Source organism: Podarcis raffonei, chromosome W (genome assembly GCF_027172205.1).
Source record: "Podarcis raffonei isolate rPodRaf1 chromosome W, rPodRaf1.pri, whole genome shotgun sequence".
Classification (NCBI taxonomy): domain Eukaryota; kingdom Metazoa; phylum Chordata; class Lepidosauria; order Squamata; family Lacertidae; genus Podarcis; species Podarcis raffonei.
In genome coordinates this window covers 6,635,201-6,641,545 of record NC_070620.1, presented here as the reverse complement: position 1 = coordinate 6,641,545, position 6,345 = coordinate 6,635,201, and the positions used below count along the sequence as shown (strand labels likewise).

At 49.3% G+C, this 6,345-nt stretch overlaps 1 pseudogene; it reads left to right on the top strand.

The window, feature by feature from the left end:
* Nucleotides 1-5,131: 5,131 nt before the first annotated feature.
* Nucleotides 5,132-5,721, top strand: LOC128406040 (E3 ubiquitin-protein ligase RNF183-like; annotated as a pseudogene).
* Nucleotides 5,722-6,345: the final 624 nt, after the last annotated feature.

Sequence of the window (6,345 nt, the reverse complement as noted above, 5' to 3'; positions counted from 1 at the left end):
CTAGTGGTTCCACTGCATTCTGGGATGACGTCTGTGAGGACTTGCCCTTGGTGATGCAGCTAGCACTATGACGATCCGCTTCATTCAACACCACAGCAGTTACGTGCACTACCGTTAGCTGAGCAGTAGGCAAAACAGCAAGCTGGCTGGCAATCGCTTCCCAACTTGAACCCAAAGAATATAGAATCATGAAGGAATACACAGCCTCTCAAAAGGTGATTCCACACTGTTGCAACTCATGCCTGAGATTCTGCATTTCCATGAGGTGAGCACGTACGTCTGCTCCTTCAGCAAGTGCCATATCATGCAACTTGGCATAAAAGTACAAAGAAGCTCCCACCTCCATTCTCAAATGTGACTGTTGCAGACTGTTCCACATCAATCTGGCTGAGGTCTTGTCACGCAAAAGACATAACTCCTTAGGGGACACAATAAGTGTCTGAGTTCCCCTTGCTTTGGAATCCTTAGCCTCCCATTCTTAGTTACTGGAGCTGGGGACGACGACGTCCGTTATCACATTAAACAGACCCTCTTTTCTTAGCAGAGCCTCTGCATACTACACCCAGTCCAAATAATTCCCTTTTGAGTGCTTAGGAATTGCCATGGCATTTCGAAGGGCCTCCATTATTCTGGCATTAGCCTTCTGTGTCTTTAAAGCAAGCTGCGTCTATTTACAAGCAGCTGCATTCCAAAAGCACCCTTCTTGAGGCCTTTGCATGCTCCTGAGCTTCTGCAGCAACCGGTCAGAGCTTTGGCTAGAAGTTCAAAGACCACCCTTAATTAGGGACTGGCAGGCTTCCTGGGGCTCGAGCACATACCTCTCATCAATCTTCTTGACACACAGAGAAGATAACCTACAGTCTGTTCTTCTGGGCCCAGACCCCAAAATGTCGGCATCTCCATTCGGCCAAACTGATAAAGCTCATCTTCCGGCCTAGTCGCCCCTGACGACAATTAACGACCTGAGCCTTTGATGAGGCCTCAGGCACATTCCCATTAAGCAGAGTTTCCAGCAGCATGCGGAAGTGATGAGATTTATGGCTACATTGTAAAGAGTTTATTTTCTAGGTACGCAGACAGCAAAGAAATATACATCCTCTCTCTATGAAAGCAGAGAGCAACTGAACAAAGGAACAAAGGAACAGGAAACCACTAACGTCACATCCGTCTCCCGTGAGACTTCCAACAGTATGGAATGTGTGGAATGTAAACAGAGTTTGTGACTCCAAAGCACTGCTCAGTGGCAAACAGAAACTAACATTGAGTTGCGTTGTCCTGGACTTCTGACCTTTGCCTTTACCTTTGCCTTTTCCACACGTTGAACTTTCGCTGTGCTGCTCTGTTGCCTTGGCATTGGGATAGTTACATTCCCTCTTCACGTGGCCTAGACATCCACACGAGTAGCATTTCACTGCCTTCAAAGCTTTGGCGCCATCTAGTGGTTCCACTGCATTCTGGGATGACATCTGTGAGGACTCCCCCTTAGTGATGCAGTTAGCACTACGCCGATCCGCTTCATTTAACACCACAGCAGTAACATGTGCTACCGTTAGCAGAGCAGTAGGCAAAACAGCAAGCTGGCTGGCAATCGCTTCCCAACTTGAACCCAAAGAATGTAGAATCATGAAGGAATACACAGCCTCTGGAAAGGTGATTCAACGCTGTTGCAACTCATGCCTGAGATTCTGCATTTCCATGAGGTGAGCACGTACGTCTGCTCCATCAGCAAGTGCCATATCATGCAACTTGGCCTAAAAGAGCAAAGAAGCACCAGCCTCTGTTCTTAAATGTGACTGTTGGAGACTGTCCCACATCTCTTTGGGCTGAGTCCTTGTCACACAAAAGACATAACTCTTCAGGGGACACAATAAGCGTCAGAGTCCCCCTTGCTTTGGAATCCTTAGCCTCCCATGCTTCGGTCACCGGAGCTGGGGGGGCATCTGTTATCACATTAAACAGACCCTCTTTTCTTAGCAGAGCCTCTGCATACTGCACCCAGTCCTGATAATTACCTTTTGAGAGCTTTGGAATTCCCATCGCATTTTGAAGAGCCTCCTGTACTTTTGGATTAGCCATGTCTGAGTCTTTAAGGCAGACTCTGTCTGTTTACAAGCAGCTGCATTCCAAAAGCACCCTTCTGCCGCAGCCGGTTAGTGTTTTGGCTTGAAGTTCGAAGTCCACCCTTGACACACAGAGAAGATAACCTACATTCCATTCTTTCTGATGTTCTTCTGGGCCCGAAACAAAAAATGTTGAAATCTCCGTTCGACCGAGCTGATAAAGCTCATTTTCCTCCGGCTGAGTCCTTCGATGTGATTAACGATCTGAGCCTTTGATGAGACCTCCAGGCACATTCCCATTATGCAGAGAATCAAAGCAGCACACGGAAGTGATGAGATTTATGGCCACATCTCTATGAGTTTTATTACTAAGCTACGCAGACAGAAAACACATTCTCTCTCTGTGAGAGCAGAGAGCAACTGAAACAAACAAAGGAACAGGAAACCAGTACATCACATCCGTCTTCCGTGAGACTTCCAACAGCCTGGATTGTCTCTTGAATGTAAACAGAGTCTTGTGACTCTAAGCAGCTGCACAGTGGCACAAACAGAAACTAACACATAGAGCCTGTTGCAGTAGTCCAAGTGGGAGAAAACTAGAGCATGCAGCACTTTGGCAAGACAGTCTGCAGGCAGGTAGGGTCTCAGCCTGCGTACCAGATGGAGCTGGTAGACAGCTGCCCTGGACACAGAATTCACCTGCACCTCCATGGAGAGCTGTGAGTCCAAAGTGACTCCCAAGCTGCACACCTGGTCCTTCAGGGGCACAGTTGCTCCATTCAGGACCAGGGAGTCCCCCACACCTGCCCGCCCCCTGTTCCCCGAAAAGAGTACTTCTGTCTTGTCAGGATTCAACCACAATCTGTTAGCCACCATCCATCCTCCAACCGCCTCCAGGCACTCGCACAGGACCTTCACCGCCTTCACTGGTTCCGATTTGAAAGAGAGGTAGAGCTTGGAATTGTTCAACAACCACACGCTCAATCACTTTGCCCAAGAATGGAAGATTGGAGACTGGGCGATAGTTGGCCATTGTAATGGCTTGGCTCTCCCACAGAAGCGAGACACCGGCAGTAATTATCTCAGGTTTATTGCTCAAACACATAAATCACTCTGGAGCTCCTTCACTCTGTGTCTGACTCCAAGTTAGCAGTTGCCGAGTCTAAACTCCGCCCCTTCCTCTTCTTCCAACAGTGGAAAAAAACCTTTCGCTTCCGCTCTTTTTCCCTCCTCTCACTGACCTTTTTGCGCCTTCAAGTTTTTGGGCTAGCTATTCCCGGCCTCTCCCCTTCTGTCTCTGAACTAAGATTGGTGTTTAGAGCTTTGCTATCTTCTGCTTGCTCTCTGCTCTCTGAAACTCTGCCACTCGGCTGCCCCTCCTCCCTCTCACATTCCAGTCCACATTCCAGTGTCCTTATCTCCCTTGGCTTGCTTAGATTCCCAGCCTCTGTCAGCTACGGAACGAAGCTGACAGCCATATTGGCTGGGTCTAAAGATGTTTTTTTAAGAAGCGGTTTAATGACCGCCTCTTTCAGTGGGTCTGAGATCAAGGAGACGGTTGGTTTCAGGGTTCCCATCAATGGTGGTGACTTGCAAGGGAAAGTCTAGTGGTAACAGGTGCAACTGGTGCTCCAAGGCAAAGTCTCTGCTGAAAAAATTCTCACTCACCCCAGAATCGATTAACACCTGCACTTCCATTGGGTGGCCCTCTTTTGCAAGTCCAGGGCGTATTTAATCTCAGTCTTAAATGCCAGGTATTCTTGGGGGTTCCCTCCAAACTTGCTCAGCAGCAATGGTACTTTTCTCCCAACTTGAGTGGTTCTGACCTGCTGGTCCTGCACTCTGCGCTCCTCAAGCCTCACTACAAGCTCGATGACGTGTGGCTCCAACTCCACGTTCCTCTGTACCATGGCTGCTACGTTCCACGCCTCCTCTCCCTCAGTGCCTCCGCCTGCAGCTCCCTTTTTGAGGTGACTCATCGTGTGTGTCTCTGCTGTTACACTTGAGCAACCGCAATGACTCCCGGATTGCTGTCAGATGGCAATGGTGGTTGCTTGTGAGTAACCAGTCAGGACTCCAACCTGTCTTTTACAGGTTTTATTTTGGTGCAAAACTATTTACAGTGTAGAACCACAAGTTCATGTCTGCCTCAATCGCTAGCAGAATCCGGGAGTGGTCATTTCCGGGTCCTCCCCCAACATAATAGCTTAGTCACCCCCAGCCTTTTCCTTCCTTCTTTGCGTTTTACACCTCTGCGCAGGGTGGGTGACGGAAGAGGCGTGCTTCCCTCCTGGCTGGCTTGCCCAGGAGCGGTGCTGAGGCTCCCAGCAGCATCCTCTGGTCCCTTCCCCTCTTCCCCACTGGAGGTGTGGCTTTCCCCACCACAGGAAGGGGAACTGCTTCACAAGATTTTCGGAGGTTCCCTGTAACCTAACTGCCCCTCTCCTTCCCTTCCCTGTTCCGATGGCAGTCCCCTGACAGTAATGATTAGATTAGAATGATGATATGGTATTATTTGTAGACGTGTGGTGGTTTTTTTGTTTTTTTGTTTGTGTGTGTGTGTGTTTTCCCTCTCTTGTGTTTTGGGGTTTTTTTCCTTGTTTGTACTGTTTCATTTTGGATTCAATGTTTGTAATTTTTGTTGTAATTTTGCATTGAAAATAAAATAAAATAGATTGCCATTGGACTGTTCCAGCAGGCTGTTCTGATGTGGATGTTTATCTTCCCACCCTTGCCTTATCAATTGCTTTGCAAGAGAAGGGCTTACTTCCACTCTTAAACTTCATACTGCAAATTCCCTTGGGTGGAGGACCTCTCTCTTTGCATTTGCTGATGCTGTAAAAACCAGATGTTGGGAAACTTGTCTCCCACCCCCACCAATGTTGAAGAACTACAACTCCCATCAGCCTCAGTAAATACGGCCCTATGGCAAGCCAAACGTTCCCTCTTGTGGGCCAAAGGTTCCACTGCATTGATGCTGCTGTATGATTACTGTCATTGGGTTTCCACCTGCCCTTGTTTTTTAGTCTCCTAGGTAGCAAAGAAGGCTGTGCTGTTGACTGGGTTTCCCCATGGCTGAGAAGCAGGTCCAGGGGCTGGAGGCTGAATGCCCCATCTGCTGAAACCCTTACGACAACACTTTTTGCACCCCAAGGTCCTTTAGTGCCAATATTCCTTCTGCATCAAGTGCCTGGCTCTTCTCAGCTTGGTGTCCCCAGCCCAGAACCGCTTGCAGTGCTCACTCTGCCGCCACCCTACTGTCCTCCCCTCCGACCAGCCTGTCACTGAGCTGCCCACCAATGAAGCCCTCCTGCGCCTGCTGTGCCTGGAGCCCAACCACATCATCCTGTAGGGTTGGCAGCTGTGCTTGAAGGAGCAGCGCAAGAGCAGGTACTTCCTCTGCCAGCCCAGGGTTTACACCCTGGACCTGGGCCCAGTGAGAGATCCAAGCATTGAGAGCTACTGTGAGCCAAGCCGCCCGGCTAGTGCTACCACTGCCACCACAATCATGCCCAACCACCACCGCTCCCCAATGTGGGCGTGTGCCTGCAACCCCCAGCTCCAGATTTTCACCTACCTGATGGCTCTCATCTTAAGCATGACTTTACTACTCATCTTCTCCATCTTTTGGACGAGGCAGCTCTTTGGGGGCTGGGGGTGAGAGGGACCAGCAGCCTCCTCAGGCGGAAGATGCTGAGGGCAGGGTAGAGGTGGTTGGCGAGCAGCAGCAAAGTGTTGGGAGGACTAGCTTGTGTGTGTCACACAGCCTGCCTTGAGTTCTCCAAGTCAGCTCAAGTGTGCTGGAAGACATTGCCCAGTTATGATTTAAGATTCAAAGCCTGGTCAGATTCTGCCTATAGAACAAGAGAGAGACTGCCATCTTGTCTTTCGCCCCAGACAGCAAAACGGTTTGGACTGCCACTGGGTCCCAGGATTTGACCTTGAGGGTTACTTGTGAGCTTTTAAATAGGGATGGGGATGAGGACATGACAGGGCAATGGGAGCATTTCAACTAACAAACTCGCTGCTTCTTAAGTTGGCTAAAGAGGGTAAGAGGGTGAAAATGGATAATGGGAATATAGCAGGTGTGGAGATGAGAGCTTTTCTCATTCCAGGTGTTGCTGAACTACAACTCCCATAATCTCTGGTCATGATGGGAGCTGTAACACAACCACATCTGGAGGGCCCAAGTTTCCCCATACTTGGAGTAAAGGGACATAGGAATCTGCCTTACAGCCAGGCCATTGGTCCATCTAGCTCCATATTGTCTATGCTGAGTGGCAGC